A 14,874-nucleotide genomic window follows, 5' to 3' on the forward strand; every position below is an offset into this window, starting at 1 on the left:
GTCTTGAACACAAGGGTGTTTTTGTTTTAAACAAATGCATTGACGGATAACGTAATCTTCTATTTCTCTCTGCATGTAGGGCCAATAGAAGCGTTCACTCACGAAGTGAATGACTTTGTCAGCACCTACATGTCCCAAATCATCATGCAAATGTTTCAAAAGAGTTTTTCTCAGTTTTTCAGGAACAACCAACTGTTTTCTCAGTTCAGCACATCTATGTCAGTCCCTTTTCAAGTTTTAGTTTGTTCCATTGATGAATGAGTCTCCTTGTATTTCGTGTCATTTGTCTCTTATCCTTTTCATTTGTATTCCATCCTCTCTTTTTCAATTGTATCACCACTTGAGATTGCAGCATCCTCTTTTTGAGCTGCTCTGACATTTTCAGGTGAGAGGACAGGAGTTCCTTCAGAGATTTTGTAACTGAGTTTAACTTTTTTGATTTTGACACTGAGTTTAACTGTAAAGTGGCAACCCTTCACTCTCTTTCATTGCTTTCACTGGTGACAAGCGCTATAGAAAATGTATGTCTGGATAATGCAATAATTATTCAAATGTATTTTATTATTTTCAAAAAATGTCAATATAATTTACATTGACTGTTATGCATCACTGGGTCACTTGAAAGAGCTTATATCTAAATCTATATTATAACAGATAACAAGAAATTACTCAGTGAAAAAACTACTCAAGTACGGAGTAAGTAGTGAGTAACTTCTGATTTATTTCTAAAGATAGAGTAACAACGTCAGATAAAATTAAATAAAAATAACTCAAGAAAATATAAATTTGCAAATTAAAAAATTTATCAGAATCAGAATCAGAATCATCTTTATTTGCCAAGTATGTCCAAAACACACAAGGAATTTGTCTCTGGTAGTTGGAGCCGCTCTAGTACAACAGTCAATTTACAGAACACTTTGGGGACATAAAGACATTGACAAAAATCAATTGTGCAAAAAGATGCAGAGTCCTCTAGCACTTAGACCAGTTCGAACGACTAATATTGCAATAGTCCGGTGCAATGACCATTGTGCAAAGGGCGCTGAGACTTCAAGGAGTGTATGCGGTTTAAAGTGACGAGTAGTGCGATCATCTGGGACAATGCTGGTTGTGCAAATGTTACAGATACTCCTCAATCAGTGTGCAAATGGAGCAGATGCTACTCTGGCATGAGTGGCCAGTATATGCAAATAGTGCAGCATGGCGAGACAACTACAGTGAGTGCACGAGTAATACATAATTGGGCCCACAGAAATGTGACAACGAACTCAAGTCAAAAAATTGCCAGCTTGTTGTAATGGAATTATAGGTTAGGTGTTTAAGAAGTTGATCGCAAGAGGGAAGAAGCTGTTGGAATGTCTACTAGTTCTAGTTTGCGTTGATCGGTAGCGCCTACCTGAGGGAAGGAGCTGGAAGAGCTGGTGACCGGGGTGCAGACGGTCCGAGAGGATTTTGCACGCCCTTGTCTTAGTTCTGGCAGCGTGCAAGTCCTCAATGGTGGGTAGGGGGGTACCGACAATCCTTTCAGCAGTTTTGATTGTCCGTTGCAGTCGGAGTTTGTCCTTTTTTGTAGCAGCACCAAACCAGACTGTGATGGAAGAACACAGGACCGATTCGATGACCGCTGTGTAGAACTGTCTCAGCAGCTCCGGTGGCAGGCCGTGCTTTCTCAGAAGCCGCAGGAAGTACATCCTCTGCTGGGCCTTTTTGAGGACGGAGTTGATGTTGTTCGCCCACTTCAGGTCCTGAGAGATTGTAATTCCCAGGAACTTGAAGGTCTCGACGGTTGACACAAGGCAGCTGGACAATGTGAGGGGCAGCTGTGGCGAAGGATGCCTCCTGAAGTCCACGATCATCTCTACCGTCTTGAGCGTGTTCAGCTCCAGGTTGTGTCGTCCGCACCACAGCTCCAGCCGCTCCGCTTCCTGTCGATATGCAGACTCGTCACCGTCCTTGATGAGGCCGATGACAGTGGTGTCATCTGCAAACTTCAGGAGCTTGACAGTCGGGTTCGCTGAGGTGCAGTCGTTCGTGTAGAGAGAGAAGAGCAGCGGAGAGAGGACACAACCTTGGGGCGCCCCAGTGCTGATGCTGCGTGTGGATGAGGTGGCCTTCCCCAGCCTGACCTGCTGTGTCCTGCCCGTCAGAAAGCTGTAAATCCACTGGCAGATGGCAGGTGAGACGCTGAGCTGGAGAAGCTTGGTTGAAAGGAGTTCAGGGATGATGGTGTTGAACGCTGAGCTGAAGTCCACGAACAGGATCCTCGTGTAGGTCCCTGCACTGTCGAGGTGTTCTAGGATGAAGTGTAGTCCCATGTTGACTGCATCATCCGCAGACCTATTCGCTTGGTAGGCAAACTGCAGGGGGTCCAGCAGGGGACCTGTGACACTCTTGAGGTGGTCCAGCACGAGACGTTCAAAGGACTTCATGACCAAAGATGTCAAAGCGACAGGCCTGTAGTCATTCAGACCAGAGATTGCAGGTTTCTTGGGGACTGGAATGATGGTGGAGCCTTTGAAGCAGGATGGAACTTCGCACATTTCCAAAGATCTGTTAAAGATCTGAGTGAAGACTGGAGCGAGCTGGTCCGCGCAGACTTTGAGGCAGGATGGGGACACATGGTCCGGTCCTGTTGCTTTGTTAATCTTCTGTTGTTTGAAGATGCGTCTCACATCCTGTTCATGGATGGTTAACGCAGAAGTCAGAGGTGTGGTTGTGGTCGCTGGTGCGGCCGGGTGGGTGTGTGGAGTGAAACTGTCCTTTTCAAATCTGCAATAGAAGGTATTCAAGTCGTTGGCTAGTGTGCTATTGTTCTCAGCTTGGGGGGATCGTCGCTTGTAATTAGTCAGCGATTGGAATGCACGCCAGACTGATTTCGAGTCGTTCGCGCTAAACTGTTTTTCCAACTTTGCTGCATAGATCCTCTTTGCAATGTTAATTTCTTTAGTAAGCTGGTTTCTAGCTCGATTATACAGGGCCCTGTCCCCGCTCTGATATGCATCTTCCTTAGCTTGGCGAAGCTGCTTAAGTTTAGCAGTGAACCACGGCTTGTTGTTGTTGAATGTCCGAAATGATTTTGTTGGTACACAAACCTCTTCACAGAAACTGATATAGGATGTGAAGTGTCCGTATATTCATCCAGGCTGCCAGCTGAATTTTCAAAGACACTCCAGTCTGTGCAGTGTAAACAGCTTTGAAGTTCCATCTTTGTTTCATTGGTCCACTTTTTGACTGTTTTCACTGTAGGCTTCGCACATTTAAGTTCTTGCTTGTACGTCGGTATTAAATGAATTAAGCAGTGATCAGACGAGCCCAGGGCTGCACGAGGTATAGCACGGTATGCGTTTTTTACCGTAGTGTAGCAGTGGTCTAAAGTATTATTTTCCCTGGTAGGACAGTCGATGTGCTGCTTGTATTTAGGGAGTTCGTGGTTGAGTTTAGCTTTGTTAAAGTCCCCGAGAATAATGAGGGGTGAGTCAGGGTGTTTTTTTTCAATTTCATTGACTTGTTCGGCGAGCGTTAGCAATGCGTTAGCAATGCGGCGCTCGTGTTAACAGCGACTCCAAATGCGGGCTGCAGTGTGTGCTGAGCACCGTGACGTCCGTACACCATTTTTCGTTTATATGGAGGCATATCCCGCTGCCCTTCGTTTTTCCCGATGATTCCATGTCGCGGTCCGCTCGATGAATGTTGAAGCCGGGAAGCGTGACGGCGCCATCGGGTACAGCGTCGCAAAGCCAGGTCTCCGTGAAGCACATGGCCGCGGAACGTCCGAAGTCTTTACTGGTCTTTAACAGAAGATGAAGCTCGTCCATTTTGTTGGGTAGGGAGCATACATTCGCGAGGTGGATCGACGGGAACGCCAATCTGTGTCCTCTCTTGCGGAGTTTCACCTGAATGCCGGCTCGTTTTCCTCTGTGGCGCCGCTTCGACTGAAGAAGCTGTTTGCTGACGAGACTTATTGATCAAGTGTGTGTGTTTGTGTGTGTCAGAGAGAGAGAGAGAGAGAACAGAACGTACCCCAAAGGTAGACTACACCGATTTTTATCGGCTGATCAGTATCGGCCGATATTTAGCATTTTAGGCACTCCAGTTTCCTCCCACATCGCAAAAACATGCTTGGTAGGTTAATTGACAACTCTAAATTGCCCGTAGGTGTGAATGTGAGTGTGAATGGTTGTTTGTTTGTATGTGCCCTGCGTTTGGCTGGCAACCAGTTCACGGTGTACCCCGGCTCCTGCCTGATGATAGCTGGGATAGGCTCCAGCACGTCCGCAACCCTAGTGAGCAGAAGCGGCTCGGAAAATGGGTTTTCTTCAATCGAACCTTCTTCATTTCCGCCTGATCCGGAGGAAGACCACCCCCAAAGACCAGCTGATCAGCGTTCGTGAGTCGACACTGCAATCCTTACTATGATGTACAACATCAGTGCGTAATAATTGTGGGGAAATTACTAGCTTCATACGAAATCCCACCTTTGCCTTCTCTCGATCTGACTCAATGCATTAAACGCTCACACGCTCATTGAGTTTAGCCCAGCGACCACACACGATGTCCTAATTTCCATTTTCGTATGACTTATTCTTTCTTTCGTTTTCCCTGAGTGTTATTTCCTTGTTGTAGTTTGTAGTTGTGTGTTGCATTAAATATACTATAAAATTCCAATCATGGTCGTATTTTGTGTGTTCTGAATTTAAGTAAACCTCTGTAACCTTGGACTCAAAATGTCATAGAGTGTAGCAACCTCCAGATTCTGAGACTGATTAAAAAGGTTTGTCACCATTTTGCCGAAAGTTAAGCTTGAAAAATTTGACGTGGTGCCCTTTTCGAGACCTTAGTTTGATTTTTAACAATTAAATCAAAATTACGATAAACCGGAAGTTACGCAAACATCGCTCCTGGCTTATTATTTTATCCTAAATTACTTACAATTCTTATTTCATACATAATTACGATATTATTGGTGCCCCGAGTGAGGAGATTTCAAGTTTTGAATTCAGAACACACAAAAATGAAAGATATTTTCAGTAAGATTGACACATCGCCCACCATCTTGTGTGTGGTATGTCTTAACGTAATCTGTGTTGAGCAGCATTCTATATCGTAGACACAGTGTTGTGGTGCTTGCAAACGTGAAAAAACTAAGATTAGCCTTTCAGTAAAACTCGAGTGTTAATTCTTTTGTGTGGGGTAAAACACATGGCATTGTGTCTCTCTGCTTTGTGAATTGCAACCACGAGGTTCGCCATGTGGTCGTTCGCGTAACACTTTGAGGCTTCTGTCGCCCGCCATCATGTGGCTCTTCTTCGGTGGGTCTGTGTGCTCGACTGCCACCTCATGGACGTTTGCGTCATGACGTAACCTTTGACCCCCCCTCAAAGTTAGCCATTAGCCACCTACCCGCGAGCAAGCTACTGTCGATCACCTACAAAGACGCCCGACCAATCGACGATTGTTACTTTGGGAACAATAAACTTAGCTTGTTTGTCGCACCACATTATGATTTTCTGTTGTTTTACGACTGCTTTTTTGACTAGTTTGAACCACGCTGCGTGCCGCGAGCCACCACACTGTCCCGCAGCCTAGGGTTCCTTGTAACATAGCAACCGCTACCCCGCCAACTAGCCGCTAAGCTACCGCATATGCCGATCGCTGCGATTGCTTTTATGAATTGAAAGGCTTCCGTTTGCGATCGCTTTCAAAACACAGAGAGCCGCGATTGCTTTCATTAAATTAAAGGTTAATTTTCTATTTTTCTCTCATTTGCAAAACAGCTAAAGCCATTCAATCCAACCGCACAACGATCGCGATTGTGATTAATTTAAACGTTCCCGTTGTCGCTCGTTTGCTTAAACACAACCGCTACAATTGTACGATTGAAGCATTGTGCCTTTTTTATTTTTAACCAATTTTGAGACTTACAACTTTCGTACGCCTTATATTCTTTCTTTCGTTTACCGTTCGTGTAATTTACTTGTTGTAGTTTGTAGTTGTAGTTGTGTGTTTCATTAAATATACCATAAAATTCCACTCATTGTCGTATTTTGTGTGTGTTCTAAATTTAGGTAAACCTCTGTAACCTCAGACTCAAAATGTCGTAGAGTGTAGCAACCTCCGGATTCTGAGACTGATTAAAAATGTTTGTCGTCATTTCACCTAAAGTTAAGCTTGAAAAATTTTACGTGGTGCCCTTTTCGAGACTTTAGTTTGATTTTTAGCATCCATCCATCCATCCATTTTCTGAGCCGCTCCTCCTCACTTGGGTCGCGGGCGTGCTGGAGCCTATCCCAGCTATCATCGGGCAGGAGGCGGGGTACACCCTGAACTGGTTGCCAGCCAATCGCAGGGCACATACAAACAAACAACATTCACACTCACATTCACACCTACGGGCAATTTAGAGTTCCCAATTAATGCATGTTTCTGGGATGTGGGAGGAAACCGGAGTGCCTGGAAAAAACCCACGCAGGCACGGAATGGAGAATGGTGGATCTGGATGCCTTTGTGCTGGAACAGTTTTGCTGTGCAACAGGGGAGTTTGAAATACTCCCTCTGCTTATTTTTACATTTTTAAATTATTCTGGACGGAATGGTGGGTGACTGGTTAGAGCGTCTGCCTCACAGTTCTGAGGTCCGGGGTTCAATCCCTGGCCCCGCCTGTGTGGAGTTTGCATGTTCTCCACGTGCCTGCGTGGGATTTTTCCGGGCACTCCGGTTTCCTCCCACATCCCAAAAACATGCATGGTAGGTTAATTGACAACTCTGAATTGCCCGTAGGTGTGAATGTGAGTGCAAATGGTTGTTTGTTTGTATGTGCCCTGCAATTGACTGGCAACCAGTTCAGGTTGTACCCCGCCTCCTGCCCGATGATAGCTGGGATGGGCTCCAGCACGCCCACGACCCTAGTGAGGATAAGCGGCTCAGAAAATGGATGGATGGATGGAATTATTCTGATGTTTATTGAAAATGTAGCCGTAGAGAAAATGATTTTAAGGGACAGACAGAGTGGACAAGGGGACGAGGGGTGAAAACCACAGGAGAACAATAATGAGACAGTCTAGATAATCGAACACAAGTAACATTACAAGTCATTTGTAGATTGGGGGCGAACACCCGGTGAGGACATGCAATATCTAACCCAGAGAACACATGAGAGGACAGAAAAGGGCAGGACAGGATGTATAAAATGAGCAAGGCAGTGCTACTGTCGAGTGGTGCGGTGGGATTCTTTTTTAGTGTCTAAATACCTGTAAGAACGTATGAGTTGATATGTTCGTATAACCTGTGTTGTTATTATACGTTGTTATACGAGCCCGACTGAAGCGCCCCGACTGAAGCGCCCCGACAAGTCCCAAGGGGAGGTGCACTACCACAGGAAGGCGGGGCCAAAAAGGGAGGGGGGGCATACCCCCAACCCTCCGCGGCCCAACAACCGGAGTGGGAGGGGCCGGCCCCAGGAGCCTCACCAAGAGAAATGTGAAAACCCACCACTCACCCTATTACTATGGTTACAAGGTCCCTGACTGGCAACTATTATCCCTGTACCATGAATGTGTGTGGTGGTGTTTAGTGCATTAAAATTGGAGAAACTGGTGGGGGTGAGGCAAGATGGTCACAGGGCAATAATGATGTGCCTCCGTCACCCCCAGCCCACAGCTAGTAGAGGTCTGTACAACGCGAAGAGGGGGGACAGGAGAGCGAGAGCGAGAGGGAGGGTATTTTAAAGCAAAGCAAAACTTCTTTCCAACATTAAAACTATTTCATCATTGTATTCCACCCAGTTTTAGCGTTGCCGGGAGAGAAGTGATGGGCACGGCAGTTTTTTTGAGTGTACTGAATCACTACAATCAGTTTGTTAAAAGATTCGTTCAGTTCTTTTTCAAAGAATCATTAAAGTGCTTCCTCATTGAGTTCATGATTCAGCCCTGAGGTTCAAATTCACTCAACACGTTCACCGAAGGACGATGCATTGTTGTTGTCACGTATTGTAAACAAGGAAAGGTGGGGAGAAAAAAAAAATTAAGCTATCACCAACCCATCTCTCTCTCAGCAAGCTCTCGAACACCCGGCTTCGGTTGTGACTTGTGAACGTCCATGCAGCGAACCTCGCTATCGCATATATCAATCCATGTCCCCTCTACATCCGCACAGGCTCCCGACGGCCGGTGAGACTTGTCTGCATTCCACCGCGCCGGGTTCAATCCCTGGCCCCGCCTGTGTGGAGTTTGCATGTTCTCCCCTGCGTGGGTTTTCTCAGGATGTGCCCCAAAAAGGAACCGCTTGTTTTGGGGAAAAATGGATTTGCCGCTGGAGTCATGGAGGCCGCCACCGCGCTTGTGACTGGCGCTGTTCTTGTTTGGCTGCCAGGTGGAATTGTGGTAAATGTGGAGAGCAGCGCCGGTACTGTCGGCCGCCACCGTGCTTGCGAGTGGCGCCGTTCACAGTGGGGGTTGCTGTGCAGAATTGGCTGCAGGTGGTCGGGGGGTAGCTGAGGCACTTAGGAACGTGGCAGACGTCTGAAAATTCATACACACTGGCCTCTAGCACGGCTGATGCAGGATCTGAAGTTTCAGCCCCCTCGCTCGAAGTGTTGGGGAGATACTGGCCAAAATGCAATGTATTCGGCCTAGCGCTTCGCCAAAGCCTGTTAGGGGGCTTCTGTGTCACTTAGGAATGTGGCAGACGTCTGAAAATTAACAAGCACCAGCTGCTGGCACTGCTGATGCAGGATCTGAAGTTTCAGCCCCCTCGCTCGAAGCGTTGGGGATATAGCAGCCAAAATGCAGTGGAGAGTGGCAGTGGCACGGTACTCGTTTGGCTGCCAGCTGGAATTGTGGGAAATGGAGTGGACGGCAGCGCCAGCATCGAAGGCAGCATCCAAATGCAGAACCCCCATTCCGACGTGTTCTCACCTGACTGCTCATTGACAATGATGATGATGAAAGCGTTGTCGAGCAATTCCACTCAATGAAACCATTTATTTCACAAAATGAAGTACACAGTCCATTTTTAATGGTTCAAAAACAGGTTGGTTGTGACAGACAATTTAAATAACATGCTTGAGATGAAGGCAACCGGCAAAATACCATCTTTCATACATGTGAATAAAAAGAGGTTGAAAAAAAAAAGTGCTTTCACACCCAAAAAACAACAAGCCACGCCCGCCGCCGGGCAGCACTCTGATGCAGAGGCAATTGGTTGATTCCTCATTTTGACGACCCCAAAATGCAGTGGAGTACCCCGGACTTCCCAGCCTGTAATGGAAGTGTACAAGATTTTGATTCCTCCAGAGGTGCCCCAAAAAGTGGAGGAGTGTCCCATTCGGCTTCGGACGGGTCCGGGAACTTGTCCCAGCAAAGCTCCTGGTATCTTCTCGGGTCACCCAGAGCATCTCCCAACAAGTCCCAGCATGGATCCCATAAAGTAGCAAAGTGCCCCGTCCAGAGCTCCGGAGCTCACCCAGATCGGTAAAAGTGTTTGATTCCTCCAGAGGTGCCCCAAAAAGTGGAGGAGTGTCCTGGGAACTTGTCCCTGCAAAGCCCCTCGTATCTTCATGGGACAGACCCCCAAAAGTAACAAAAGTCCCCAAAAGTAACAAAGTACCCCTGACGGAGCTCCGGAGGTCATGCAGAGCATCTTGCACTAAGTCCCAGTAATGTCCCAGCATGGATCCCAAAATGTGAAAAAGTACCCCTTACGGAGCTCCGAAGGTCACGCAGATCCCAAAATGCCCCAAAATCCCTCGAAGTGCCCCCGTTTAACCCCCAGAAGTGCCACTAAAAGCCCTGGAAGTGCCCCCAAAAAGTACCCGGAGGGTGCCCCAAAGTGCGGCAGAGTACCCCTGATTAAGACCTCCGAAGCCACCCCGGCAGCGTGGAAAAGTATCCGGAAAAGCGGGTAGCTGTTAAAAGATGGTTTGCAGAGGTCTCTTGTGTCCAACAGCCGGTGCTGCACGAAACCATCCCGCCGCGGTTCCCCTAAGTGCCCTGTGCCCCAAAATGAGGGTTCCCCAGGGTGTCCCCACGTGTCCCCAATTCAAATGTGTTCACTTGGGGCACCGTGCCCCAAATTGGAGTCAAAAAGTAATGCGAAAAACTCACAAAGTACGCCAAAATGTTGCCCCAAAATGTTCCGGTCCCTCTCGCGCACCGTGTGATCAAAAATCTTCTTCACCTCCATGGAAAAAGAAGAATATGACACACAGACGGCTGACCGTTTCTCCCATTCCGCCGTGGCCCACGAGAGCGCTGACAGCCGATGAGGTAGGCAATTTTAGCGTTGTCAGTGGACTATGACTGTGGTTGCTGTTCAAACACAAGTGAACACTGGACCAAAAAGGCGCGACAAGACCCTAGATTGCCGTCGTAAGGGGCTGGTGCGGTTACGTATGGTTCACGCATTACATGGGTGAGGTGGGAGCTGTGGATGCTGCAGCAGGCAGCTCTGCGCAAGGTTGGAGTGAGACAAATTGATTTTGGAGGGATGTGAGAGCTTGTGAGAAGTCACGTACCATTTGAGTCAGCAGGGTGAGGGCTTGGTCGTGTTGTTCCAAAAGCATGCTCTGTCCGGTAACTGTTTGGCGAAAGGGAGCCATGTCCGCTGGGTCCATGACGGGCCAGATTATGCTGTCAGGATTCAGGTTGCAAGTTGGACACAGATGCAGAGAGGACAGGGAGGTGAGCTTGTGAATAACGGTTTATTGCAGCTTGGAAGCGAACAAAGGAACTCCGAGAACTAAATCCGGGATTGGCAGGGTTCCAACGAGGACCGTTCTGGCAGGGTAGGAGTCCGTGTTGTTGGTGGGCCGCAAGAGGTGAGCACTGGTTTGCAGGGAGCAAGGCAGACGAGGTGTTAGAATAAATGTACATTTGTTATCCCATATTTACTCTTATAGTATTTTCAAAGCATGCATTTAGCAGTAAAATGTTGATTGTATCATAAAAGTTGACATTGTCTGTGAAGAGGACTGTGCCCTCATCAAAAGATAGCGGCTGGAACATTTTGCCGTCGAAGGTTGGAGCAATCAGCGCTGATGAAGCACACATCTGCATCTGCGCAATGAGTCATATATGTGATTGTTTTACATTGCTGCTGTGTGTGTCCTTATCTCAAGATAGCAGCAGCAACGTCTGTGTAACTAGGAACTGCCCTGAGAAAATAAAAAGAGAGGGATCGGCAGAGTGTGCTCAGAGTGGTAGGAGATTGTACCTGCGAACAACTCTAACCGTTCTCCTCGCGAGTATATAAACCATCTCTTGTCTTCTTTCCTTGTTTATTGTTTATTAAATGTTCCAGGTTGTTTGAACCTGACATTAACTCACGACAAACGATTTGACCCTATGACGCCAAAATGATGTCTGGCAAATTAGATTTTTTTGAAATATCTTCCATGTAGTGTGACATGTCAATGACAACTCTCCGGCAGCGCAATTTGACGGAGACCAGGATTGTGTATTGTGACCGGCGCATCACTTCCCTGGCTTGCCGTTGACAAAATACCGTTGTAAACATTGATTCTCATGCACAAATCAATGTTTACCGAAGCTTTCGGGCATGATTCAACGGAACGACGGCATGTTTACGTACAACCGTATGTGCTTGCGCTTGCAAGGGTACATAACATTTTGTTGCCTGCTTGCGAGCCGTATCGTATGAAAAGTATGTGAACATACCTCAAGCAATCCTTCAACGAACGTTCTCTCCCGAGCACCAGTGACGAACAGGTTTTTCCTCATTTTGTCCCCCCCACAGTCGCTCACACGCACACACAGAAACAAGACATTAGCACGGCGCATTGTTGTTGTTGTCACCATCGTAACGAGTGTGTCCCGTCGCGTTGACCGGTGACACGTTTTCTGCTTCCAACCTCTCGGACAGTGTTTTGACTTGACAAGATAAAGAAGAAGAAGAAGCCCAGTGATGGTAAAAGACGGGATAGGATGCTATTGAAATAAATGTCTCAGTCGTGTCTGCCCGAGAAACGGCAAGATTTGATGGCAGTGGTCTGACATCGTGTCATCGGGAAAGACCAAATGTGTCTTGTAGCCTGATCCAGCCATGAGACAACCCGAACAGCCCTGTTGCTGGCGGCTGCCGGATATTTGTCAGACAGTAAAAGAGTACATACCAACGACAATGACGAGAGAGCAGAGTGGCGGAGCGGAAGCGTGCTCGCCCTATAATCCCGAGGTCGATGGATATATCTGAATCTCGTTCTCTGTTATCGTATGTCTGCTCATAGGATGTTGTGGATCTGCTGTCATTTAACGTCTTACTCTTAGTGAGAAATATTGTGCAATTAAGACTTGTCAACTCATTGGCTGAGGCCCACGGGTATGGACCCTTTCCTCAATTCACTTCTTACTGAAAAAAAAAATCTTCATTTATTCGCTGTTCTGTCAATTTAAAATCACTGTGTAAGTACCCATAAAGGTGGCACGACAGTTCAGTGTGAAAGACAAAGGTAATGACATTAAGGCAAATACAAACGCCTTGTCGGAGCCAATGAAAAATAGTTAAGACATTCACTATATTGACAAGGAAGTGGCAGTGGTGTGATTTGAACCCACGCCTCCTGAGAAACTGGAGCCTTAATCCAGCACCTTGGACCGCTCGGCCACACTACCTGAAAAGCCCATCTTTGTAAGTGGAATTTTATTGGGAAATGTAAGCCCGACCAAGGAAGTAAATGGGATCCCCGGCATTCCCTATCATAGCCAACATTGACATGAAAAATGTGGAAAGCAGAGCTCTGAAATCATTTAAGCCAACAACTGCAATTCATTGGCTGAGAGAATAATCTTCTTATGACTCGATCAAACAAAAGGATTTTATCCCCGATATTGGCCCGATTAGCTATCGCAGCCGATTTTCCAGATCGGGTCCCGACATATGTCAGGAACGACAAAACTTCTTGGAGTGTGACATAAGCCACGACAAACGATTTGGCCCTACGATGTCAAAATGTCTGACAAATTGGATTTTTTTTCGATATCTTCCGTGTCGTGTGACATTGTCAACGACAACTCTCCGGCAGCGCAACTTGACGGAGACCAGTAGGATTGCATATTGTGACCAGTGCTTCGCCTCCCATGGTTGCTGTTGTCAACATACTTGCGCGCCGTTGTTAACATTTATTTTCACGCACAAACCAATGTTTACCGAAGCTTTAGGACATGACTCGACGGTACGCCGGCATGTTTACGTACAACCGTATGTGCTTGCGGTTGCTAGGGTACATAAAATCTTTTTGCCTGCTTGCGAGCCGTTTCGTATGAAAAGTATGTGAACATACTTCGAGCAATCCTTCAATGAACGTTCTCTCCCGAGCACTAGTGACGAACACGTTTTTCCTCATTTTGTAATCCACAGTCAATCACACGCACACGCACACACAGAAACAAGACACTGGTGCGGCGCATTGTTGTTTTCGCCACCATCGTAACGAGTGTGTCCCGTCGCGTTGACCGGTGACACGTTTTCTGCTTCCACCTCTCGGACAGTGTTTGATTTGACAAGATAAAGCCCAGTGATGGTAAAAGACGGGATAGGGTGCTATCGGAATAAATGTCGAGTAGTGTTGCCACTCTCTGCCCGAGAAACGACAAGATTTGATGGCAGTAGTCTGACATAGTGCCATCAGAATCAGAATCATCTTTATTTGCCAAGTATGTCCAAAAAAACACACAAGGAATCTAACCCCCAGCCTCACCTGCTGTGTCCTGCCCGTCAGAAAGCTGTAAATCCACTGGCAGATGGCAGGTGAGACGCTGAGCTGGAGAAGCTTGGAGGAAAGGAGTTCAAGGGATGATGGTGTTGAACGCTGAGCTGAAGTACACGAACAGGATCCTCGCGTAGGTCCCTGCACTGTCGAGGTGTTCTAGGATGAAGTGCAGTCCCATGTTGACTGCATCATCCGCAGACCTGTTCGCTCGGTAGGCAAACTGCAGGGGATCCAGCAGAGGAACTGTGTCGCTATTGAGGTGGTCCAGCACGAGACGTTCAAAGGACTTCATAACCACAGATGTCAACGCGAGAGGCCTGTAGTCATTTAGACCTGAGATTGCAGGTTTCTTGGGGACTGGAATGATGGTGGAGCGTTTGAAACAGGATGGTACTTCACACAGTTCCAGAGATCTATTGAAGATCTGAGTGAAGACTGGCGCGATCTGGTATGCGCAGACTTTGAGGCAGGATGGGGACACATGGTCTGGGCCTTGGTGAATCTTTTGTTGTTTGAAGATGCGCCTCACATCCTGTTCGCGGATGGTTCACGCAGAAGTCGGTGGTGTGATAGGGGTCGGTGGTGCGGCTGAGTGGGTGAGGGGTGTGAAAGTGTCCTTTTCAAATCTGCAGTCGAAGGTATTCAAGTCGTTGGCTAGTGTGCTATTGTTCTCAGCTTGGGGGGATCGTCGCTTGTAATTAGTCAGCGATTGGAATGCATGCCAGACTGATTTAGAGTCCTTAGCGCAAAACTGTTTTGCCAACTTTGCTGCATAGTTGCTCGTGTTAATTTCTTTAGTCAGGTGGTTTTGATTATACTGGGCCCTGTTCCCCGCTCTGATATGCGTCCTCCTTAGCTTGGTGAAGCTGCTTAAGTTTGGCAATGAACCACGGCTTGTTGTTGTTGAAAGTGCGAAATGACTTTGATGGTACATTCTTCGCGCATTTAATTTATTGCCTGTACATCGGTATGAAGTGAATTAAGTTGTGATCAGACGAGCCCAGGGCGGCACAAGGTATAGCACGGTATGCGTTTTTTGGCATAGTATAGCAGTGGTCTAAAATGTTATTTTCCCTGGTAGGACAGTCGATGTGCTGCTTGTATTAAGGAAGTTCATGGTTGAGTTTAGCTTTGTTAAAGTCCCTGAGAAT

At 47.1% G+C, this 14,874-nt stretch overlaps 1 non-coding gene and 1 pseudogene across 1 annotated transcript; one reads left to right on the forward strand and one right to left on the reverse strand.

Moving 5' to 3' along the window:
• The window catches only part of LOC133398152 (coatomer subunit beta'-like), a 101,646-nt pseudogene extending 92,675 nt beyond the window's left edge, over positions 1–8,971 (forward strand).
• A 3,573-nt stretch (positions 8,972–12,544) lies between these two features.
• Positions 12,545–12,626, reverse strand: trnal-aag (transfer RNA leucine (anticodon AAG)). The gene has a single exon. It is a non-coding gene; the product is annotated as a tRNA-Leu (tRNA).
• Positions 12,627–14,874: the final 2,248 nt, after the last annotated feature.

This window comes from Phycodurus eques, unplaced genomic scaffold (assembly GCF_024500275.1).
Source record: "Phycodurus eques isolate BA_2022a unplaced genomic scaffold, UOR_Pequ_1.1 contig_24, whole genome shotgun sequence".
Taxonomy (NCBI): domain Eukaryota; kingdom Metazoa; phylum Chordata; class Actinopteri; order Syngnathiformes; family Syngnathidae; genus Phycodurus; species Phycodurus eques.